Source organism: Macaca nemestrina, chromosome 3, assembly GCF_043159975.1.
Source record: "Macaca nemestrina isolate mMacNem1 chromosome 3, mMacNem.hap1, whole genome shotgun sequence".
In the NCBI taxonomy this organism is placed as follows: domain Eukaryota; kingdom Metazoa; phylum Chordata; class Mammalia; order Primates; family Cercopithecidae; genus Macaca; species Macaca nemestrina.
Window position 1 is genome coordinate 170,093,212 of NC_092127.1, and position 26,641 is coordinate 170,119,852.

At 35.1% G+C, this 26,641-nt stretch overlaps 2 long non-coding RNA genes across 8 annotated transcripts in view; one reads left to right on the plus strand and one right to left on the minus strand.

Annotated features, from left to right (window-relative positions):
- The window catches only part of LOC105487803 (uncharacterized), a 220,036-nt gene that overhangs the window by 111,373 nt on the left and 82,022 nt on the right, over nucleotides 1-26,641 (minus strand). For 4 of the 7 annotated variants that reach the window (XR_011621403.1, XR_011621400.1, XR_011621399.1 and 1 more), the window contains exon 4: nucleotides 21,614-21,712. This is a non-coding gene — a long non-coding RNA (uncharacterized lncRNA). Of the gene's footprint in view, nucleotides 1-1,807; nucleotides 1,911-8,025; nucleotides 8,122-21,613; nucleotides 21,713-23,650; nucleotides 23,736-26,641 lie in introns of those variants that run through there. The other 3 variants (XR_011621406.1, XR_011621405.1, XR_011621401.1) reach the window with 3 other exon arrangements.
- LOC105487804 (uncharacterized) lies at nucleotides 316-7,856 on the plus strand. The gene is made up of 5 exons (XR_011621407.1): nucleotides 316-963; nucleotides 5,323-5,367; nucleotides 5,452-5,482; nucleotides 6,702-6,750; nucleotides 7,419-7,856. It is a non-coding gene; the product is annotated as an uncharacterized lncRNA (long non-coding RNA).

The following is a 26,641-nucleotide window of genomic DNA, read 5'->3' on the forward strand; positions in this document are numbered from 1 at the left end:
CTTGTTACCATCATAATAGAGCCTTAGGGTCTTTGAAACTTCACTTTGATAAATTTAATAAAGGGGAAAGGTACATTGAAGAGGAAAAAATATAGCAAAATACACACATACACACGCAGAATGTCTGTCTACATGACTAAAATCATTTTTTAGTGAAACTGAAACAATATTTGCAGATATTAAAGATACAGCATGCATCATAGGAAGTAATACAAATCAGCAATATCATGTGATAAAGAAAGTTATTGAGATACACACACATATAATGGAAGGATAAAGATGTGTGTGTGTGTGTGTGTGTGTGTGTGTGTATACATAACTGCAATGGGAGAAGAACTCGTGCTAAGACAGACAAGCTATTGCCACTTCCCCTGTGACATCTGCTTTCACAAGGAGACATGGTGAATTTCATGAGCTGCCATTAGGAGACAATACTGTAAGTTTTGAGTTGTTTCACTCTCAATATATGACTTATATGAATTACAATTAAAGTGGGAACAAAAGCATAAAGTGTTTCTCAGTTTTGAAGGCTTGCTCAATATCTTAAGAATTATTAACTGTCTTATAATTTATAATATTCCTACCAAAGACTAGAAAAAAACTAATCCCCAATGTCGCCAAAAAGAAAGAAAACATTCTTATTCTACATAGTCACTTTCAATTATATGGGGAGTAAAAGTTGGAAACACAGAATTTCACAGAGCAAGTAAGAAGTCAGGCTGGATCTGAAGACCTTGACTGTGAGTGAGCACATTTTAATTATTCTTCTCCAAAACATCAGATGTTTTTGTTGTCGGGAGGGCATATTTTCATTCATGAAATGAATGTCACCAGCCTAGGTCTGAAAATGTAGTGTGACAAAATCCAATTCTTGCTTTATACAGGTTGTTTTGGCATCAGTGATGAGAACTGAACTAGAATAAGGATAAAAACGGTTGACAAGAAGTTTCCGCCATCATCCAGGTAACATGATGATGACTGACCAGAGGCCAGTGGTGGAAGTGATGAGGAGCAGTCCAATGTTGGATATGATCTGAAGGCAGATCCTAGGGAATGAGCCTACTGGATAATAAATGTGAGAAAACCAAGAAAGAGTCAAGAGTGCTCCCAAATATTGATTGATTGATTTTTGTCTGGTCAGGTGGATAAAGGAAATTGCCTTTAATGATCTGGGGTGTGGACATAGTATTGTGAGGTGGGAAGGGTAATGAATTATTCCATTTTAAATGTGACTTTAAAATATCCAATTTTATATGTAAGTTGGAAATTTGGGGAGAGATGTGAGCCAGAGGTTTACACTGGCATGATGAGAAGACAGTACTAATGTTAACATTTGGGTAGAGAGAGGGCCCAGGAGATGAAACAATACTGGCAAAGCTCATGGAACAGAGAATGTGAGCTAATATCAGATCCATTTCTTTTTCCTCCTGGCTTCCCATTTCCATGAAATTTCCTGGCTTCCCCTTGAAGCTTTGTATGACTGAATTGTAGCTGATGTGCCATTCCTAAGCCTGGGGCAAATAAATTTCTTCTGTACGATTCTTCTTGTTCCTTCACCCTCTACCAGCTTGATAACAGAAATGCACAGTGACGTTGGAAATCACGTGTTGAAGATGGTTGTGGAAGACATTGCTGGTGCTCCCTATATACAGTTTCTACTTCTCTATATACGTAGAAAACTGTTTCCAAGAGTCTCTTTTCCAGTTGTGGTAAAAGTGATACTGGTTACTTCTAGACTGAAGAATTTAATTACTAGTGACTTTCCTCCACTTCGTTGACCAAAGAGGCTACATGTTTAAGCCGTGCCTGCAAGATGGTGAAAGTTTCTTCAGATTTGGCCTCATGAAGATAATTTTCCACAGCGAGGGGCTCAGCCTTATGATAGACTTCACGTAGAATAGGAACCTTTGCTGTGTAAAATCAGATTTTTGTGGTTGGTTGTTACCATGGCATAATCTAACACATCCTGAATAAAAGAATAGTGGCACTATAAGCTAGAAGACCTGGTGTAGTGAATTCCAAAAAGAGAGATTTTACTATTACAACAATATATTATTTGAAATTATAAGCTTCGCAATTCTGTGGTTTTCCCTGGAATTATGAATAAAATTTAGAAAAACAATTTTTAACCTATATAAATTATGAGAATGAAGAAAATATTTTCATAGAATCTAATTTTGGTTTGGTAACTTAAGTTCAAATTTGGGCAAATAGGCAAAACATTAAGCCCTGAATATGTACTAACTATCTCTATGTTTTTATCCATAAGAACTATGTTTCTCATAAACTAGAATGAGGATTAAATTGGATGATTCATGTAATGCACTTAGTACCATGCTGGATATGTAGTTGGTTTTCAATTAAGCTAAGTATTATTCTTAGTTTTTAAGTGGTAAAATGTATTTATATTAGGAATAGAATATTTCAGAAGTAAGTTATATATAGTTTTTTTCTGAATCTTATTTCTAGTATTACTTAGTTTAGTTCCATAAACCAGATTAATAGTCAATGGTTAATATAAATTCCAAATTGGTTAGCACTTGTTTAGTGAGAATATTCTACCAACATTCAGGTAAATGGCCTCATTATGAAAACGTGAAGTGTATTACTCAGAGTGAAGACTCATAGAATAAAGTAAGGAGATTTCTTCATGGCTATTTCCCAGGGTTAATTTATGTATAATTCTGTTCAGAATCAGAGAACTCTTACAGATGAACTTCTAAGGATATCATTTCCCATTTGATGATTATGGGGAATTGAGGAAATCTTGGACTTAATCTAATCCACTGAGATTATTCTGAAAAACCCACAGCCCAGAAAGATTGAACAAATTACCCAACATTCCTAAATTTTTAGATGAGAATCTCAAGACTGGACTGGAATTCAAGTTTTTATTCCATTCTTCCATAATTTCCAGTTTGCATACGTCTCCTAACTGGCCAGGTAGTAGGTTAAAAAGAAAAGGACATGAGTGTGTTTTGCTTTGTTAGAGCCATCAAGTTAAAATAGTATGTCTTAGACCTTGGGATCCTATTTATTTCTCAAAAGTTAGTATCTTCTGCAATGTTTGGAAAATAGTGCAAATTAGCTAAATGTCAAATGAATGGCATAAGCAGCACTACTCTTCTATAGGGAAAGCATACTTCAACCTTCGGTCCTGAGATGAAACATGTTCAGATAGTCTCAAGATAACTCACACTTCCATGTGTAGCTGCTCTATCAAAGTCTAACAAGGGAATACCACTTTTATGGATAATAACTGAGTGGTAACTGAGACACGTTTTTAAAACTTCATATTGAGGCCAGGCACAGTGGCTCATGCCTGTAATCCTAGCCTTTGGGAGACCAAAGCGGGTGGATCACGAGGTCAAGAGATCAAGACCATCCTGGCCAACATAGTGAAACCCCGTCTCTACCAAAAATACAAAAATTAGCCAGACATGGTGGTGCATGCCTGTAGTCCAAGCTACTCTAGAGGCTGAGGCAAGAGAATCACTTGAACCTGGGAGACGGAGGTAAAACATTTCAATATTGATACCAATACCTTCCATATTTTGTGTGAGAAAAGTTTTGTCACATGCTAGTCACCCAGCGGCACTTGTAAGAAGGTACATGAAGTATTTTGTTTCAATGTTGCATAATTGAAAGGACAACATTCCAAGATAACAGCTATTCACGTAAGTATTTATTTTAGCTTGGAAAAAGGGAGAAATCACTGGTTTCAATAGTTGAAAATTCTACTTACTGCTAAATGCAGGTGCTCAAATGAGGCTATTAGAATTATCTTTTTCTACTTTTCTCCATTGTGCTTTTGTTTGTGATGATTTCATTCTCATGCTCACCCTCCCGCAAGGGAGCCAAAAGCTTCTGCCAGCAGCTCTAGGTCTACATCCTAACAATTCAGCAACACCACCAGAAATAGAGTCTTGAGTACCAAAAGGGAGGACAGATTCTAGACAAACCAAATGACACATGTCCAGTACATCTACTTAGCTACCATGGCAAGATTTAGAGAGTCTCTAGAGTGTCAAATATATTTAGGAAGTGTCATAAGCACCTAAGAGCCCTTCATTGCTCTCTTTTTCTAGTAGTCATTAAGTGCCCATGGTTGAATAGCTTTTTTTAATTCAAAAATGATTTTCCCATGTGTTCTAGTTTTCTGAGTACTAAGGATGGAAAAACACAACCACTGATGTGTACAGTGTATTAGGCTTGAAAATACGTGATCACAATGCCATGACATCATTGTTGTAATACAGATGTGACAAAGACCAATTGGTGCTTGCAATAGGCACACATGAGTCTAGGGAGAACAGGAAAGCTTTTCAGGTTAAGTGATTAGGTATTAATAAAAAGGCATTGTGGCTGGGCGCAGTGACTCGTGCCTGTAATCCCACCACTTTGGGAGGCCAAGGCGGTTGGATCACAAGGTCAGGAATTTGAGACCAGCCTGGCCAATATGGTGAAACCCCGTCTCTACTAAAAATACAAAAATTAGCTGGGCGTGGTGGCAGGCACCTGTAATCCCAGCTACTCAGGAAGCTGAGGCGGGAGAATCACTTGAACCTGGGAGGCAGAGGTTGAAGTGAGCTGAGATCGCAGTGAGCCGAGATGGCACGCACTCCAGCCTGCGTGACAGAGTGAGACTCTGTCTCAAAAAAAAAAAGAGAAAAAAAGACTTTGTGACAGTATGCTAAATTAAAGATACTTTTCCAACAACTTCCCCCTATAAAAATATTGTATGCTCTAGCAGCCACTTTGAATTCCCAATGCCACCCAGACGTGGTTCTTTCCTTCTTTGTGGCAAGTCTGGGATAAGGCAGAAGTAGATTACAATGCTGCCCTATCAAAATCAAACAGAATGGAGTCTTGCTTTATCCCTGCAGAGTTGATGCATCTGTATTTTACTGGGAATGTGGAGTTTGGTGTTCAGATATATTGAACATTGAATAATCAGGATTCATAAATCTAAGCTTTCAACAAATCTTCCCTTGTTTTTATTTTGTGTAAAGGGGATAGATCCTGAAAGATTTTATTAAAATCCAATCTAAGAATTTGCTCTAGTCTCTTATTTCCGGGCCACGTTGGTTTTCCTTACTTGTAATAGATTGGTGAAAAGCCAAAATGACAAGCCCAACTTGGTGTATTTTACTCACAAGTAGAGTATGACTTTCAACTAGAAATAACAGTGTCTTCTCAGCAATGCTAAAATACTTTATGTATCCTAAGCCATACTTTTTCAACATCATAATATTTTCATTACATCTTACAATTAATGACCTTCCAGTTAGTGACAATATTTTGGGTTTTTCTCCTTTATAGGTAGAACAAATGATGGAGAATCTTAAGCCAACAATATTAGATTTGGTAAGTTCTAGTATATAGCCCAGGAAGGATGAAAGCTATATGTGGAGGATCTATTCTGAAGCCAGTCTGTATGTTTGTATCTAGGCTCCAACACTTACTGGTTGGGTGGCCCTGGGTAAGTTACCTTCTCTATGTCTCATTTTCCTCCTCAATGAAATAGGTATAATAAAAGTACTAATTTCAAGGGTTTTATGATATATATATGAGTTAGTGTTTACAAAAACCTTTAATGGCTACCATACAGATAGCACCTTCAGTTAATGTTAGCTATTGTTAGAGGTCCCATTTGTCATACATTCAGCAGACTGTCAATGCCAAACCCTTAAATATTATTTTCTTTATATTGCTTTCTAGTTTCTTTCTATTGCTTTTCCTTCAGTTATAAATGCCACAGAGCTTGTCCCCAGCAAGTTCAGAAAGGCAAGACAACTTAGGGTGCGGAGTTTGATTTGCAAAACGTTCTACTGCACTGTCCATTGTGTAGTTGCTGTCACACATGGCTATTTACATCTAAATTAATTACAATTTAAAAAATTAAAATTCAATTTCTGTGTCACATGGGCCGCATGTCAAGTGTTAACCACACGTGGCTAGTGGCTACAATATGGGACAGCAGAGATAATATAAGACTTCTCCATTATCACAGAAAATTCTAATAGGTCACTGCTGGTCTATGATCCCTAAACCAGTTTCCACCAGAAGCCTCCTTTTAATGATTCCATTATAAATTTAACAATAATGTGGTATATTTACAATTAGGAGATACCAAATCATCATAGCTTTTATAAACTTCCTATTGCAGGGACAATTATTATTTTGTGATAATCAATCTTGTCTTTAAATCTAGATAACCATAATGCATACTCATGATAAACACATTTAGGCTTGGGTATGCCATCTATGACTTCTATATAGAAGAAAAATTATCTAGTCACGATGAGCTGATGTTTATCTTAGTTAAGGAAACCTAATTAGGATGATATTTTCTTTATTTTAACAAATGTCTATTGAACTCATTTCAAGACAAAAGCTCTCTACTTAGTTGTAGGTGGGGAAACCAGCAAGAGTATGATACATTTCCTGAACTCAAATGACTTGTTCTATTTGGGTTATAAAAAGAATACAATGAAATACTATGAAAATTAGGATATTATACTTTTAAATGAGATGAAAGAGATGAAAGTTTTCAGGTTCAGATGAGGAGAACATAACAGAGTTTTTCTAACTTGATCTGAAAACTTTCCTAAAGACTGTAGTTATATCTCACCGTCTGTCTCCTTCTCTTCCCGTCTCCATTCCTGACCTGGCTTCTATCTTCCAAAATGAATAAAAAGGTCCAGTTACCTGGATCTTCCACACAGGAACAATGGAACCAACCATAAGGTAGGTTTGGATAGGTCTCAAACAGGATCTCTTTACCAAAGTCTACTTAACATTTTTATAATTCATATTACTTTAATTATTTTGTATGGTTTACAGAACTTAAACCTGTTTTAGATGTGTTCTTTGGAAAAATGCAATAGAGATTGTGTAACAGTAAGTCATATAACATTGTTAGTTACTGAAAAAATATCAACTTTCAAGAGTAATTGTGATGACTACCATCATGTGCACTGCAAAATCTTTTAAACAATTCTTCAGTATTTGAGTTTTACTTAACAAAATAACATTTCCTAAGGTTTTTAATTAAAAAGTCTTAACAGCTTCATTGTCAAAAGACTACTTTTTACAAAACGTAATGCAAAGTATAAAACCTACATACTTTCTCACCAAGTGATACACAACGTAATTCAACAAATCACAACTTTTTTCAAAGGATAACTTGAACCCACTGACAGTTGCTTTATTATAGGATTGCTCCTGGTTATTTATCTGACATTGGATAGTAAAGCAAAGCCTAGGAAAGACAATGAATTCAAATATTTCACCAAGCTGTGTTCCTTGAGTAGGTGAGGGAGAATGGGAAAGATCTCTTTTCAGGCTCACACTCCTTTCAATTTAAAAGATAATACATTAGTAAGAAATGTTTTTATTCAATCCTTTTCCCGTAGATGAAAGGAATATCCACTTCTCAGAAGAATAGGAACAGGGAAGAAGTACTTCCTAGCACCTTGCTTCACTTCCATGGGAGGACTAAGTTGGAAGACGTGATGGAGTAGTTGTGACTCACCTGGTTCCCTCTTGCACAGTAGTGGTTTATCCTTGACATGCATATATTTTTCTCCCTCTACTAGGCTAAAATGGCCTCTCCCTTTAAGGAAGACCCAGTGATGTCCAACTCTGCCTGAGTGTCAATTCAAGTTTGTGTTCTGTTTTGTTTTTTCTTCAATTTATCCTCATAAGTCATGAAGCTGATATTTTGAGTCTCACATGATTGGATCATAATTTTTCTCTGAATGCTTTCAAACTCAAAGGAAGAAGAGGGGAGTGATTTCACAGTACCATTCAAGACCCAGAATCCTTTGGAGTCTATTGACTCTATACATATATAATCCATTAGGCCAATAATTGAATATTGAAGTTGTTGCAAGAAATGTTGTTTTTAGAAGGCTCATATAATCATATACACATAATCATTGAGTTCTTCACTTTTGTAGTGTTTTACAAAAATTCAATACTATTGTTAAAAAAAACCTTAGAAAAATTAATTTTAACAGAGTTTAATTAAGCAAAGAATGATTCACGAATTGGGCAGCCTCCCAAACCCATGTAGGTGCAGAGAGACTCCAGCTCAGCCTTTTGGTGGAAGAACATCTATGGACAGAAAAAGGAAAGTAACTTACAGAAAACAAAAGTGAAGTACAGAAACAGCCAGACTATTTACAACTTGACTTGATGTCTGCCTTGCTTGAGCACAGTTTGAACCGTTGGCCAACTTTAATTGGCCAAAACTTGGTGATTGGCACAAAAGTATGTTACAGTCTGCTTACACAACCATTTAGTCTTCAATTTACTAGGAACAGAGAAACCTTTAGGCTGAACTTAAAATATGCAAGAAGGCAGCTCTAGGCAAAACTTACTTTAACACTATGCTATGCACCTTTAACTACATCTTGCTTTTGATGTTCCCATTTAAGTATAGATTGTAGATAACATTCCCAACTGTGTCCTAGAGATCTAATTATATCTTTTGGTAATGATTGTATACAATTTTATAGTATGAATATGCCACAATCTTCACAACCCTTCTCTTACTAAGGGATATTCACTGTTGTTAGTTTTTGCTATTATAAGTAGTGCTGCTATGAATATTCTTGTTTATTTGTCCTTATTTGCTGGTACATTTATTCCAAGGAGATAGATTCTTACAATGGGTTACCATTATACATCAAGGTTCATTTCTCATAATTCCTATTCCTATGCTTTGAACTTCTTTGTTTTGAAGTTTCTATTTTGGTTTGCTATAGTTAGTATTCCATCTTTATAATATCTTTGGATTAGATATTTGGGTAACATATTCGTTGAACTCTTACAAAGTCATACTTTTTTCCTTCATGAAAAATGACATAATATGACTGTCTGTAAAATTTAGGATTGTGTTCTTTTTGTATAAATAGTTTTGTAGATATTGTGTTATTGTTTCACATCTAGTCATATGGCATCTGAGAAGTTGACTCCTTGAGTTTTCCTTTGAAAGTAATATGCTCATTATGTTTGGAAGTATACCAAAGGTTGATTTTCTTTCGTTTTATTCTTTCAATCCACAAATATAGTAAATTTATCTTCTTCAGAATTTTTGTAAATTTCTATTTTTATCTTTATTTTTCCCAGAAATGCTTTTATTTTCAGCAATGTTTTCATTAATTATTCAGCAATTTGCTTCAACATAATTGATGTTGAATTTTTTCAGGAGTTTATTTGTACATATTTTATTATATTTATTTGTAAGTATTTTATAATTGTTGGTATTATTTGAAATGGGATTTTTAAAGTTTTATTTCCTAAATATGTGCTGTTAACATATAAAAATGCCTTGTGACTGTATTATATCTACTTTTTAATTCTAACAGTCCATTAGTAAACTCATTGTTATTTTCTATGTAAGCTACTATATCATATGACAATAGGAAGAATTTTTACTTCTTTCTTGAATACTTTTATGAATTTTATTTATTTGTCCTATTGTAGTGTTAAGAATATCCAGTATTATGTTAATTGGAAATGATAATAGCAGGCATCCTTGCTTTGTTTCCAGTCAGGGGAGAAATTTAAGTCTTCTAGTATTAAATATAAAGTTTTCTCTAGGCTTTACAAAGATCTTCATCATCTGATTAGTGAAAATGTCTACTTTCTTGGTTTGCCCAGGTTTTTTTAGTCATAATTGGTGTTGAATTTTTTCAGGAGTCTTTTCTGCATTTATTAAATATCATAAGCTCTTATATCTTTATGGTCATAATATGATAAATCACACTGATTTTTCAACCTGATATTCCTAAGACAATCCCTACTTTAACATGGTGTTTATCCTTTTACATATTGTCAGATTTTATTTGGCATATCTTCTTAAGGGTTTGAATCTACATTCATGAGAGATAATGTTTTATAGTTTCCTAGTTTTCTAATTCTTTGTCAAAATTTAGTATTAGGATTATGCTGGTCTTATGAAATGACTTATGCAGAGTTTTTCCTGTTTTGTGTGAAAGTTCATATTAATTTAGCATTAATAATTCCTTGATATTTGAGTAAACACATGAGTAAAAACATCTTCCCTTAGAGTATTTATTTGTGGAGAGTTGTTTTTATTTATAACAAGCAGATTTTATTTAATAGGTATAGGACTATTCAATTTTCTATTTCTACTTTTGTCAATTTTGTAAGTTGTATTTAACATGAAATTTTGCCACTTTGTCTAAGGTTCACAGTTGATTGTATCAAATTGTTCATAATATTCTCTTTATCCCTTTAATGTTTGTAGAATCTGTAATAATAGCCATTCATGCATGCTTAGTATTGATAAATCTCTTTTTTATTTTCTTGATTAGTCTTGCGAGAGGTATGGTAATTTGGTTAATATTTACATATAACAAGATTTTTATTTACTTTTTCTAATTTTAAGTTTTTTTATTCTTTTCACTTATTATTTTAATTATTCTACTTATGTTAAGTTTACTTCCTCTTCTTTTCTAACCTCTAATGGCATAATATTAGGTCAACAACTGTAGAACATTCTTATAAAATAACAATTTTAAAGATATATGTTTCCCTTTAAGAACTGCTTTAGCTGCGTCCCACAGTTTTGATGTTCCAGTTTGTCTATTGGCTTCTTGGTTTTGGTTGTATTTACAAAAGATGATGGGGGAAAGGATATATTTAAAAAGGATACCTTTTTAAACTAACTGTTCTAGGAATTACAAAGCAAAACCTAACTTGTACATGCATAGTTACACTTAATATTTTACCACCTCATGTAAAAAATTAAAAGCTTACATTCTCTAATTATGCTATGATTTTTATATTTCTTGTTTAAACTCTAAAAGACAATGTTTTTTCTTTAAGCAGTCATGCATAATAGAATGAATTAAGAGTAAAATTATCATTTATATGTACCCAGGTATTACCATTTCTGTTGCTCTTTATTTTCAAAGATCCAAGTATGCATCTTGTATCATTTCTCTTCAGCATTTAGCATTTCTTGTAGAACAAGTCCATTGGTGATAAATTTTTCTTAGTTTTTCCTTATCTAAAAATGTCTTTTTGTTTTACTTTCTTTTTTCAATTTCACTTTGAGTTCTGGGATACATGTGCGGAATGTGCAGGTTTGTTACATTGGTATACATGTGCCATGGTGGTTTGCTGCACCTATCAACCCATCATCTAGGTTTTAAGCCCCGCATGCGTTAAGTATTTGTCCTACTTCTCTTTCTTCCCTTGCCCCCATTCCCCTGACAGGCCCCATTGTGTGACGTTCCCCTCCTTTTGTCCATGTGTTCTCATTGTTTGACTCCCACTTATGAGTAAGAACGTGCGGTGTTTGTTTTCTGTTCTTGGGTTAGTTTGCTGAGAATGATGGTTTCCAGCTTCATCCATGTCCCTGCAAAGGGCATGAACTCATTCTTTTTTATGGCTGCATATTCCATGGTGTATATGTGCCACATTTTCCTTATCCAGTCTACCACTGATGGGCATTGATGGGCAACCAATTTTCTTCTATTCTGTAGGTTGCCTGTTCACTCTGATGATAGTTTCTTTTGCTGTGCAGAAGCTCTTTAGTTTAATTAGATCACAGTTGTCAATTTTGGCTTTTGTTGCCATTGCTTTTGGTGTTTTAGTCATGAAGTCTTTGCCAATGCCTATGTCCTGAATTATATTGCCTAGGTTTTCTTGTAGGATTTTTATGGTTTGTGGGTTCTACATTTAGGTCTGTAATCCATCTCCAGTTAATTTTTTTGTGTTATGCGCTTAAGTAGAAAAACTTTAAGAAGTAAATTTGGAGCATTCTCTTTTAAGAGTTTAAGTTTATTTCTAGAGGAGATTTTCCTGATGTAAAATTCTGTTTTGGCAGTTCCTCAGTTTTAGAAATTAAAGATATCCCATTCTTTTTGACATCCTTTGTTTCTAATAAGGAGTCCATGAACATTCAAAATATTGTCTCCTAGCATGTGATGTGTGATTTTCCCTTAGTGGTTTTCAAGAATTTTTCTTATCTTTAATTTTCATCAATATGAGTGTAAGATAACCATGATTGGTTTTCTTTAAATTTTCCTGCATGTGGCTGAGTTTTCTGAATTTGTAAATTTGAATCTTTCACCCAATTTGATAAGTTTCCAGTCATTTTTTTACATAATTCTTTTGTCTTTATTTTCCTAATCTTCTGGGACTTCAGTGTCATGTATCTTAGACTTTTCAATATTACCCAATAGGTCCCCCAAGATTATGTCTTTTTTCAAATCATATTTTGGTCTCAAATACAAGATAATTTCCATTTTGTGAAATTTGGTTTCACTCATTCTTTATTCTAGCATCTCCATTTGATGCATATTTCCTTTCTTTAAAACTTTAGTCAGAGTTATTTTTAAATATCTGGTTTTTTCACTAGTGAAAGGAGATTCAGTTCTGCTTTTGTGGTGATTTTGAGTTTACCTTTCAGTGTCAATACCCTGAAGCTCTAAATTCTGCCAAATGTCTTGAGAGACTCATTACCTTTAGTCAGTTTCCCTCCCACGGTCTATTCAAGAAGCTTTCTTCTTAGCTCTCCATCCTCACAAAAGCTGCACCAGACCAGAACTCATCAAAGATTTCAAGTATACAGGGCTTCTTAAAGCAAGCCCATACAAATGTAAAAAATGTACTGGTTTTGTTTTCTACGATAGAGTCCCTCTGCTTTGGCCAAACTTGAGACTCAGTTAATATCTAAAATTGTAAAAATAACTCTTACAGGTTAATTGAAATCATGATCCTTACTTTTACTTATTTATTTTTTAGAGACAGAGTCTCACTGTGTTACCCAGGATGGAGTAGTGCAATCATGGCTCACTGCAGCTTCAACCTCCTTGGCTCAAGCAATCCTCTTCCCTCAGCCTCCCTAGTAACTGCGACTACAGGCACACAGCCACACTCAGCTAATTTTTTCAAAAATTATTTTTTGTAGAGACAGGATGTCCCTGTGTTGCCCAGGTTAGTCTTGAACTCCTAGCTTCAAGCAATCCTTCTGCTTTGGCCTCCAAAAGCATTAGGATTACAGGCATGAGCAACCACACCCAGCCTCATGTCCTGTTTTTCTCCATTTTTATTTGATTTGGGTATGTGAAACATTAACATAATTCTATTATATCATCATTATTTTTCCCTTGTACTTGTAGACTTTTGAAGCCTCCATATTGCCACTATCTCTTGCTTAGGTTTAATCTTATCTTTGTCAATAATAGAAACCAGCATTTTTTTCTCATTCTTTACTGTAGATGCTTTTCTGCTTCATGTATTGGAGGTAAATTGCCTATTACGAAAGAACACCACCCTTTGTCGATATACTGAAGATGTGAAATCCATTATTGAATTATTTTCTCATAGTTTTACTCATGCTTAATGATTTTTAGAATTATGCCAGCAGAGATTCTTTTTCAAAGTTTTGTGTTCAAGATAGAAAGATTTCATAGTATGGCAATAAAATGTCATTATTTAAAATTACCAGCTAGCTTGCATGACAGCTACTTGGAGTTAGTCTATAATACATCTTCATGAACCGATTACATATTTTTGAATTTACATTTTTTTCTCAAGGTTGAATATTTTTAAAAAGTTGCAACTACTTATTTTAAATTTATAATATTTCAAGGTACATTTAAAGAATATATTAAAAGAGAATGCTCCAAATTCACTTCTTAAACTACAGGTTTTCTACTTAAGGTAAGCACCTTTCATTCTGGTGCATATATAACTGACTTCTCAAAAAAACAAAACCAAACCTTCCTGAAAAGCCCAGTGATTTTGCTGAAGTCTTAGTATAGCTCTTATGGATCTGGGTTTTTTATTTATCTAGATTTAGTTATAGGATGCTAGGAATGCTACAGCAAGTATAAAATTATTATTTGTGTCTGCGAAATGCTTATTTATTGAATTTGTAAATAGAAATTCATTTAGTAGAAATAAGAAAATATGCTTGAAATTACTGGTGTTATTATTACTTTGCCATTTCACGTACTTGGACATAAATATGCTTCTGTTGGTATACAGGTGAGCCAATTAATGAAGAGTCTACTGTGTAAATTGTGCAATATTCAGTGAATGTATTTTGTGTGCTCTCATTCTCCATGCTTTTGTTAATAAATCCATTGTATTATAAAACTAATTGTGTTCCAGGGAAAAAGTTATGTATCACTGATTGTTTCAATTATTTTACATAAATGTTAAATGCCTAATACCTGTTAAATATTTAAGAGACACAGAATGGAACACGTTGTAAATCACTTGTTTCTCAGTAGAGAAAATCACATCTAAATTATGAGATTGGCAGAAGTGATGAAAACTAAAGAAATATTGAGTTCTATCAATATGACAGATCAAATAACCTGATAATCCCCCTGGTCAAGCATATTACAGTGTATAATAAAATATAACAAGTATCTTTTTAAATGCTAACCAGAAAAAAAAAAAAAAGAAAATTTCTGAGGTCAGAAACAAAAAGCAAACTAAAACTGATTCTGATTTTAGCTGATGCTACAGTTACCCTGCCCTGGTAGACGATGACAAGAAGTATTGGTTTTGTCATCTAAGAGCCAAATTTTTTAAACTTGCATGGAAAAAAATGAGCCTTTAGTCTGTATGATATGGGGAGATAGACCAGAACTACATGAAGAAGGTGGCAGGTTTGAAAGGTTGCATTCTTTGTGGAATACTAGAGGAATATAGAAAAATCCCCACCCCGGCACAGGGAGATAATAAATAATTTGGAATAGGGCATGTGCCATAAAGATTAAGGACAGAGCACATCTATTTTTGTATGGTCTCTGAGTGAACACAATTCTATATCTACAGCTATGTACCCTGATGGATTTGGAGTTTGAATTTACACTATTTGAATTTTTCAGGAATATGAAACAAAATATGTTAATATTATTAATGCTTCAAGAAGGGACTAAAATGCATTTGGTGTGTTGGAAGCAATTGTGAAACTCCTCTAGACAATCATGTCCTCAAACCAAGTTGCATATTATGCCACAGTAAAATTAAAGCAGAAATAAAAATTAAAATAATTTTTAAGAGTCTAAAACATAAAGGTCACTACATTCTATGACTGAGATAACAGAATCAACCATAGAAGCATCGGACCGTGTATCATTCAGAGTTCCATAAGAAATCAGGTGGCATACTCAAATTAGGATAATTCAAGGAGAATTATTTAAGAAAAGATAGATGACAAAGGAGTAAACTGCGTGTAGAAGAGATAGTGTAGTAATCTTTTCCATGGCAATGGAGCTGAATTCTGAAAGGACGGATGAGGGAAGATTTTCAGAAATCGAAGTAGAAAGAAGTATTTTCAGCAAGCTTTCTGGAGAGGGATAGTCACTTTTTTAAAAGGATACAGCAAGTTTAAATCAATTTTTAAAATAGCAAGCATATACACGAATACCCTGACCTCATTGCTCTTTCTCCCTTCCTGTAGTTAGTTAAAACCTCTAGTCAGACCCAAACAGAAAACACAAAAATGAGATCCTTTATGTGCAATTTACACTTGTCGATCTCCTGAGGTACAGAGCAGGTGACCTATAAGGAAAATGGAGGTCAACTTTCTGACCTCCAGAAAATGTGAAAAATGGAATGAACTTTTACAGCCTAAAAAGAGAGTACACTGGCGGGTGGTGGCTCATGCCTGTAATCCCAACACTTTGGGAGGCCAACGTGGGCAGATCACGAGGTCAAGAGACGGAGACCATCCTGGTCAACATGGTGAAACCCCATCTCTACTAAAAATACAAAAATTAGCTGGGTGTGGTGGCAGGCTCCTATAATCCCACTACTTGGGAGGCTGAGGCAGGAGAATCGCTTGAATTCAGAAGGCAGAGGTTGCAGTGAGCTGAGATCACGCCACTGCACTCCAGCCTGGCTACACAGTGAGACTCCGTCTCAAAAAAAAAAAAAAAAAGTATACTTAAAATGATTAAAAGCATACGTATATTTTTAAATAATGACAACGAAACTTTAGAAATAAAAATACATACTCAATGGAATTAAAACTTCAATGAACAGGTTGAATTCAAAGCAGGTTAAGGAAAGAGAAAAATTTATAAAATATAATGAGAAGCTGAATAGGTAGGGAATTATCCTGGGTCCCCTAGGAAAAACAACCTGAGCCAAAGCTTACATACTAATGCTTTATTTGGCAGTATAATCCCAAGGATCACAAATGAAGAAAAAAAGAGAAACTGAGGCAAAGAAGAAAGGGAAATAAATTCAATTCAGTACATTAATAAGTGGCTACATCTTCTAAGAAAGCACAGTTGAACTCTCAGAAATGTAAGAGTATCTGGACAGACAATACAGAACCTATGTGCTTCAGAGCCGTCTTTCAGGGGAATGAAAAGAGTTTTTCTGCCTTCCATCAAAGGTGACTCCATGGATCATTAACATTTCCGGCATTTTCACAAAGAAGGGGAAAAACACACTCCAGACTCCAGGCCCCATGGAGAGGTGCTTCACAGGAGTTCAGGTCTAGAATCAAGTCTAGTTCTGAGGAAATGATTCAAGAAGAGCAACAACCAGGTCTCTACAATGATTAAGCTGCCCAGAACCCAGGAGGCAGGTGTGTTTCATTAAAGCACGGGCTGCACATACGTTGGGCACAATACAGATGGAGACTAGAAAAGTTAAGAGAATTCCAGAAAGAAAGGATAGACAAAATGATAAATAGATAATATTCAAAGAGACAAAGACTGACAATTTTTCAGAATTGATGAAAGATATGAATCCCCAGATTTAAACAGTAAGAATAACAAACAGGACAAATTAAGCAAATCAACCCATAGACATAGTTTTTTAAAGCTAGAGGCAAAGAGATTTTCAGAACTATGAGAGAGAAAAAAAGGAGCTATATTGTCAGAAAAGCAAATGTTTAAAGCATAGGAAAAACATTCACTAAGAGGATTACTTTAGGAAAATGCTAAAACAAAAGAAGGCTGTGAGGTGAGCTGCAAGAATAGTTGGTAGCAAAGACATTTGTAAACGTGGGTTCTTATAAATCAATTTGATTACATAAAACTATAATCACAATAATGATTTGAATAATATATAATTAATGCTGATGTGAACTATCAGAAAAAAATACGATGAAAGACATTAACAGCTAATGAAATATTCTAGTATTTTTGAGAGGAGGTATAGTTACTAATTAAATTTATTTTTAAGTCAACTATTTATTTAGAAATGTTAAGATGAGCTGAAAGAAATAGAACACGTAAACCAAGCATGGTGGCACATGCCTGTAATTACAGCACTTTGGCAGGCTGAGGCAGTGGAGTATAGGGAATCAACTTGAGGCCAGTAGTTCAAGACCATCCTGGCTAACATGGTGAAACCCTGTCTCTACCAAAAATACAAAAAACAGCCGAGTGTGGTGACGCACATCTGTAATTTCAGCTACTCAGGGAGCTGAGGCATGAGAATTGCCTGGGCTTGGGAGACAGAAGTTACAGTGAGCCAAGATTGCACCCTGCACTCCAGCCTGGACAACAGGGCAAGACTCTGTCACAAAAAAAAAAAAAAAAAGAAAGAAGAAAAAAGAAGAAGGAAAGAAAAGAGAAGAAAGAAAGGAAGGAAGGAAGGAAGGAAGGAAGGAAGGAAGGAAGGAAGGAAGGAAAGAAAGAAAGAAAGAAAGAAAGAAAGAAAGAAAGAAAGAAAGAAAGAAAGAAAGAAAGAAAGAAAGAAAGAAAGAAAGAAAGAAAGAAAGAAAGAAAGAAAGCAAGCAAGCAAGCAAGCAAGCAAGCAAGCAAGCAAGCCGGGCGCGGTGGCTCAAGCCTGTAATCCCAGCACTTTGGGAGGCCGAGGCGGGTGGATCACAAGGTCAGGAGATCGAGACCACAGTGAAACCCCGTCGCTACTAAAAATACAAAAAATTAGCCGGGCGCGGTGGCGGGCGCCTGTAGTCCCAGCTACTCAGGAGGCTGAGGCAGGAGAATGGCAGGAACCCGGGAGGCGGAGCTTGCAGTGAGCCGAGATCGCGCCACTGCACTCCAGCCTGGGCAACAGCGTGAGACTCCGTCTCAAAAAAAAAAAAAAAAAAAAAAAAAAGAAAGAAAGAAAGAAAAGAAAAGAAATAGAATGAAAAACTTCCAAATCAATAAATAATAAAAATTTAGCAAGATAGAAAGAAAACTTGACAAAATATCTAAAAAGTTCAAGGGACAGCAGAAGGAAAAATATAAAAGCAAAAGTATGATATAAAGAAAGGAAAAGGATATATTGACAGAAAAAAGTCTAATGTAAAGATATTTAGGATAAATGTAAATAGACTAAGTTTTTTGGTAAAAAGATGTACAAATTATATTTTATGCACTTATAGGAGATGTATATAATACCAAAAACTTAAATGTACAAAAATATCAAAAGTAAAAAGAGAAATATCTGCTTGTTATACTCAAACTTGGGGAAACTGTAACTAATATGACAATAAAAAGTGTTACTAGGCAAATGTATTACTTCTTCCTGGAATCAAATAATTATCATCATAAGAATAATAGCAGGAATCATAAGGTTAAACACAAGTACAATTTAAATTTGTACTCATTTAAAAACTTTTTCATATTTCATAACTTTTATAACAGCATTACAAATTACTGATCCTTCAAAGAAAAATATAAAACATTCTGTTTATTTTTTTTAAATGATAATAGGAATAAAGAGAATAATTACATATTTACATAAGAAGTGAAATTCAATCGGAAGATATAAAATTCTGAAATTGTGTTTATCTGATTATATAACCTTTAAAATATGTAAAATAAAACTGACTTTAAAAGAATTACAAAGCAACATTAGCTAAGCTATTATAACAGGAGATTTTAACAAATTCCTTTGTAGTTATTTAGAGACTAAGATTTTTTTTAAAAGAAATACAGAAAATTAAAGTAATATAAGTGAAAATTGATCTCAGGAATATATCATCTTGATAATGTAGAAAAATAACATTAAATTGAGAAAACAGAAAAATTACATTTTGATGCAAAATGTAAATATACTATATAATAAAGAGGCAGAAGAGAAGAAATTGTTTAAAGATAAATAAAAGAGCCAAACTCAACCAAGAATTATTAAAAAAAATTATATGGCACAAACAAACATTAGAAATATAAAATTATAATAAATTGAACCTGTTAGAAAATTAAAATGTAGTAGAAATATAGTAGAAACAATATAATACCAATAAAATTAAAATTTTAGGTGATATAGACACATTTATAATAAAATTAAAATGAAGTCTATGATGCCTACTAACATTTCTCTTCAAAATTATGATATTAATACTACTCAAAAGATATTATAAAGTGAACTAAAATTATAAATATTGGAAAGAAAAAGTAATATGTTTATTATTCACAGGCAATATTACTTCTTCAAAGGAAAGCAAATCACAGATAAAATATTACTGTATAAAATAATACCAGTTTCTCTAAACAAAAGTAACAAATTTTTGGAAATATTATTTTAAAAAATTAGTTAAAATACCAACTAAATTTATAAGGAACCAAAAAATAATTATCCCAAAGTGTGAATAACTAAAAGAAGGAAAAAAAACTACTTAAGGAAATTAACTACATTCATAAATAGAAAGATTGTATCTTAAAAATGCAAATTATTTCTTATTCAATTTTAATTGTATACTTAACTTTTAAATATGTATTGACTTAAAAATAAATTGAATTAGTAAGAATTTTCATTTTTAAGATACAGAGTCTTTCTCAGCATTCATATATAAGGTATGGAATAACAGAATTCATCTTATGTAGTGCCAGAACAAACCTTGATCATCTTTTTGTTTGTTTAACACGAAAAGATGATCACAAAATTCATGTGGAGAACTACAGGCCAAGACTAGCTAAGATAAGAACAAAAGAGTAGAGTTACTTGTCCAACTATACATTGGTATCAATTCAAGAAATGACAAAAAAGAGTCTAGAAACTTTGGCATATATGGAAATATTATACAGAGATGACACTGAAGATTGACAGGGAAGGTAGTAATAATGTAATCAATTGATTAAAATGTATTATACAATTGTTTATTACTCCTGAAATAAACTTCTTATGATATGAAAAATAATATTGGATTCATATTTTACTCCAAATACACATAAATGAAACTAGATTAATCAAGAACATAAAAGTAAAAGCTGAAACTTTAATTCATTTAGAAATAGATATAGAATACAATCACTAAGACCTCATTAGAGGTTTAATTTCTTAAACAATGCACAAACTTCTAAGCATAAAAGAAAACATAATTCTATTCAGATATATTAAGATTAAGAATTCTTCATGCAAAGACATCATAAAGTAAAAACATAACCCACAACCTGGGAGAAGATATTTATGTCACACATAAAAAAGACTCAGTATCCAGAATACATAAACTATTCCTACAAATCAAATAGAAAAAGATAACCAACACAATTCAGAAACGCATGAAAGGCAAGCATTAGGCACTCACAGAAAGAGAAAATAACCCAGGCTCTCTTATACAAATGCTTAGTTGATGTCTCCATTAAGATGTACAAAACTGAACCCATGTTTTCCACCTGTCCGAAAATCTGCTCCTCTGCCATCTTCTCTTCCATGACTGGCAATTTCATCTTTCCAGTTACTCAAATCTCGACACTGGGAGTCTTCTTTCACTCTTACTCAGCGCATTGCACAGTTCATGTAGAAACACATCCCGTACTCTGCACTTTCAAAACGTAGCCAGCATCAGATTGCCACTCACCACTTTCCCTGCTATCACCCAGGGCCAGAAAGTTACCAACATTTCTCATCTATCCACACTGGTCTCTACACCCTTCATTCTTGCCCCATTAATCTTTTCTTAATATATCAGCCAAAAGATCCTATTATCCTTCGCAAACTAATGCAACAACAGGAAACCAAATATGCATGTTCTCACTCATAAGTGGCAGCTGAATGATAAGAACCCGTGAACACAAAGAAGGGAACAACAGACACTGGGGGCTACTTGAGGGTGGAGGGTGAGAGGAGGGAGAGCAGCAGAAAAAATAACTATTGGGTACTAAGCTTAATATGTGGATGATGAAATAATCTGTGCAACAAACTCCCGTGACATGAGTCTACCTGTATAACAAACCTTCATATGTACCTTTGAACCTAAAGTAAAAGTCAAAAACGGAAAAATGTAATTCAGAGCAGGTAAGTCTTCTGCTTAAACTTCACAATAGCTTTTTGTCTCTTTCAGAGTAAAAGCAACATTTTTCTTATGATTTCCTTGATCTGGTCTCCCATTACAAATCCTTTCTTTTCTCCTGCTACTCTCTCCTTCCTACCTACACTCCACTCCGGCCATACCAGTAATTTTTCTTTTTCTAATACATGTCAGATACAGTCCTGAATCTGGACTTGTTCTTCAGCCCTGACATATTCATAGATACAGTGTTTCGTGAAGTATTATCTCCCTCCATGCATTCAGGTCTTACCCTGAAAACTACCTGAAACTGAACCCCTCCATTTACAAACTTTTCCAATCCTCTTCTTTCCTGCTTTCCTTTTTTTCTTAGCATGTATTGATGTTTAATGTTTTGTGTTTATTTACCTTGGTTTTTTGTCTTACTGCAATGTAATCTTTAGAAAGGAGGGTTGTTTTCTGATTCGTACACGGCTATGTTCCTCATATCCAGAACAGTGCCTGATCCTAGAAGACAAAGTAGAGAAATCTCTTACCTCAAAATACAGACACGAATATAGGGAAAATATGAGACAAATGTCAAGAAAATAAGATGGCCCATTCAAAAATGACAATATCTGAATAACAGAACTCCTGAACAAGGGAACAAAAAAAAAATGTGAGGAAGGGGAGAAAATTTTTAAATTGACACAAAATATTTCCTTAAATTAAAGGACATGCTTTCCAGATTGAAGCTGCTACTTTTTGTGCAAAAATAGTTCTCAAATTTGTGAACAAAGCCATATAACCTGGAATTTAGAATACAGAGATTACAGAGAAAAACCTAAAACCTCCAGAAAGAAAAATAATTTTAAAAACATAAAGCAGGTTACCCTCAAGTCATTAGGAATCGGGTGAAATCAGGTTTCTCAATTGCAACCACTAGAAGCTGGAAGAATGGGTAAATGCCTTCGAAGTTCCAAAACAAATGAGTACCTAGTACTCTGAGTACCCAAATTATATCTGCCAAGTATAGAAGTAGAAAAAAGGACGTTTTTCGGCATCCATGTCGTACAAGCGAGAGTTAACACAGCAAGCCTGATGTGGTTACTTCCAAGAGGACGTGCTCGAGGCACGGAAGCTTGGGGTCTCTCCTAGAAACTTGGCCCATGCAATGGTTCCCTGCTTTGTATGGATAAGGTTGTTTTGCGTGACTAGGGCACGAAATTTGGTTATACCTGCCTTCTATGTTGTGCAGATGATGTGATTTGTGATGAACACTTGCTTTCTTTCTGTGAGTCTGGAACTTTGGCAGTTCCAGTGAAAAGTGGCCGATTATTCAGGCAAAGAGCGCATACATGTACAGCCCCCAATAAAAATCCCGGACTCTGAGGTTTAAGCAGGTTTCCTACAGCAGCAGCACTCGACATGCACTGCTGCATTTCACTGTTGGAGGAAGAAGTATTCTGTCTCTGCCCCCGCCACCGTGTGAAGCAGACATTTGGAAGCCAGCTCCTGGACGCCTCCAGAATTTGCCTGATGCCTTTTATTTCCCTTCCTTCAGTGTGCCCTTTTGCTGTAATAAACCGAGGCTCTGGGTAAAAAGAGCCTCTGAGTCTTGCGTGTCCTTTTAGCCAGTCACCAAATGCATGGGTAGGTGGGGGATACCCTGTCCTCCCACGCCTCGTGGTCTCAAAAATTGAACACCCATACATGCTTTCTCAGGAATTTCCCAAAAGCTCTTCACACATTTGACGAAGGATAATTAAATATTTTAAAAGGAATACAAAATACAATTAACAAAATATCTTGGGGCATATATATTACATATTCAGGTGAAGTTATGATTAAAACTTAGTCTGGGGGTTTCAGCATCATTGGCTTCGGTCACTAGAAAATAATTTGCTGATTAAAAACATAAAGCCGATATTCAAAATGAACTTACTTGGTTTTCCCTTACACACACTTGGCTTGCGTCTACACATATCCACAGTTGTTAATATTACATTCATCCCTCTATGGATCCTCTAGAATTGTATCCTTCCAATTATTTTCATCCTGTCTTTCTCTCTCCACTGATTCTGAGCCCTGGTTCCACAACGGGAAATACAACAATGTATTTCATTAGCATTACCTCCCCATCAATCTAAATTCAATCACAATCACTCTATGCCCAGCCAATCGAACTGGAAGACTAATGAATATTCATGGGCTTCATTAAGACGTAAATGAGAAGGGCAGAAGTGGAATCCCAAATAAAGAATGTTGATTTTATATGCAATGTTTATGCAAGTAGGCATAGTGTTGCATTCTAGGAAAATGACTAGACAGAATGTGGAGAAAAGTTTGATGGGGCATGACTGTGGTTAGGAGCCATGTGAGAAGTATATGAAGGCAGTTCAGGAAGAAGCCGTAAGCAGTGTATCAGCACTGAAGATGCATAAAGAATAAAGATTTGAGCCATACCAGAAAGAAAGTAATGGCAGTCGGGAATTCTCTCAGGTGTTTGGTTAGTAAAAACATCTTCTTTGTAGGGTTACTATAAAGAATCCTACAGGGAAAGGAAAGAAAGGAAATCATCTATTTGAAGCATTTTGTATGTCAATAAATACTACTATTAGTACTATTTAATTAGGCATATGCATTGTTTAATAGTATTAATGTACATAAATAATATTAATCCTTGAATTGGAAGGCTTTTCTTACCAATACAGTGCCAAAAATATTGATAAAACTCTATATGAGGCTCTTTTCCTTTTGTAATATTTAAATAAGCCACAATATCCCTTTCATTAATAGGGATAATTAGTCAGTGAATGAGCTTGGCATTAGGAACTCAATTTTTCTTTCATTTAATACAATGCCCATGGTGCAGAACAAACTTTGGTTTGGGAGCAGAAAAACGGGTCTCAGTCTCTGCTGTATTTCTGGCTACCTATTTGATCAGAAGGCCTATTTGATCAGAAGAAAATTTACCTACTTAAAAGTTCACTTTTAAACTCTCACAAGGGAAAAGATATGCCTGCATCCCAGAGTTTTGAAAAGTTAAGTGAGAACAGGGTGAAAATTCCTAGTTGGAAAGAAGTCCTTTTATCACTGCATGAAGATTCTTTGACTGTTTTTCTTGTTTTCTATCAAATTCTCAAGTATAAAAATTCTATACAATGCACAGGTTCAAAAACATGGCTTAATTATAAAATAATGAGTTATAAATTATAAATTTGACTAGGGTGATGACACTTTTAAACATTTTTATTCTCTAGTTATACTTAAAGTGTGCCCCTACAGCCTATACTTATATTTAACTCCCACGGTAAAAGTAAAAATCATTCCAACTCAGTCATTTCAGTTGCTTTTAGGCAGGCTTTCTCTTTCTTGAAGTACCAAAACCAAGGCTGCATGTAGAATCCAAGAGCAAAAGGGTGGGTTCATTTTATTTTCATTCCATTTCTCTCTCTCTCTCTCTCTCTCTCTCTAAGAATACTTCTTTTATCCAGATAAAATATTCTGGACCAATAGTGATTAAAAGAATCCTTTTCTGGGTCTTATTCACTGCTTAGAGGTCTTAATTTCAACTGGTTGATCTGAATTATTTTTGACTGAAGTGAAACTTCATGTTTGCCTGCTCTCAAGTTTATCTGTCTGGGCTCTCAGCAGTCGCACAGCCTCTTAAGCCATTGCTGAGGGTTATTCCCATTAGCTTGGCACTTCTCAACCCAGGAAGCCATACTTTCATCTATAAACTTGATCATCTCATAAGTGGTCCTTCTTCCGGAGCTGTTATGTTAAACTATGTTAAATAAGTCTGCAGAGCCCTAGCACCCGTCCCTGGAGAATACTACTTTTATTCACTCACAAGTTAGAGAAGGCAATATTTTCCTTTTTTTTTTTTTCATTTTTAAAAGCCAGTAGCAGCTTAATTGACAAATGCTTATTTTAATTTCATGATAACCGCATTTATAATATACATTCATATTTAACCTTGAAACCATAGCCAGATTTGGAATCTCACTAAAAACAAAAGAGCAATATTAGATACAAGAAACATATGTACAGCATATCTGAGCCAAATAACTTTTTGATTTCTAAAATCACAGTAACGACACATAAGCTCCCTGATTCTATGTCTTAATATATAAAATAAAATGCATGATATCAACTACTATGGTTTGAATATATTCCCTCCAAAATCCAGGTGTTGAAACGTAATGCTCAATATCATATATATATTTAGAGGTGAAGCCTTTAAGAGGTGATTAGGCCATGGGGGCTTCTCACTTGTGAATGGGATTGACCCTTGTTTAAAAAGTTGGACACAGTGTTGAGGCCTGTCACTCTCCTATCTTCTGCCATGTGAGATCACAGTGTTCCTCTTCAGAGGAAGCTCAACAAGGTGCCTTCTTGACAGCAGAAACCCTATCCCTCACCAGGCACGGAACCCACTGGTGCCTAATCTTGGACTTCCCAGTGTCCTGAACTGTCAGAAATTATTGTCTGTTCTTTATAAATTACCCAGTTTCAGGTATTTTGTGAGAGCAGTACAAACAGACCAAAACAAAAAATTGGTATCAGAGAAGTGAACTATTGCTATAACAAATACCTAAAAATTTGGATGCAACTTTGGAACTGGATAACGCATACAGGCTGGAAGAGCCTTGAAGACTAGAAAAAACCTGTGTTGCCATGAAGGAAGCATTAAGAACAAATCTGGTGAGGGCTCCAAAGACAAGGATAGCTGCATAAGAACCTCGGTCTTCTTAAAAGTTGTCCAAGAGGTCCAAGGTGCTGTACGGCTTCCTTAAGTGCTTATAGTAAAATGCAAGAGGAGAAAAATGATTTAAAGACAAAATTTAAACCTCAAGACTTGGAAATTTCTTAACCTGGCCATGTAAATAATAAAAAATCATGTAAAGGAGAGAAAACCAAGGGTGTGGCCAAGTGATGTTTGATAGGGAGATTGGTGGGCAGATCTTTGAGGCTGCCGTGCCCATCACAGGCCCAGAATGCCAGGGCCTTGGGAGAAGAGTGGTTTTGAGAGAGAGAGGGGTCCAGGGCTCCTGTGCAAATTCAGCGTTCACTGTTCAGGGCCTCAGGCCTCTGCTTTCCACATTCAGGTGCCACACTTCTTGATGACTTCAGCTATGGCTCAAGAGGACCAAAGGAGCTTGGACCACTTCTTCCAGAGGGCACGGTCAACAAGCCTTAGCAGCATTCACACGATGTTCACTCCGTAGGCACACAGAGTGCAGGGGCTGTGGAGGCATGGCTTCCTCCATGTAGATTTCAAATGATGCCTCAGAGAGCCTCGGGGCCCAAACAGAGAATTTTCACAGTGGTGGGGAACACCAAAGAGAACTCCCACTAGGGCAAGGCTTAATGATTCTGGGTAAGGACTACCACCAAAACCCCGGACCTACAGAGCCACCAGCATTGCAATGCCAGCCAGAAAGAGCCACA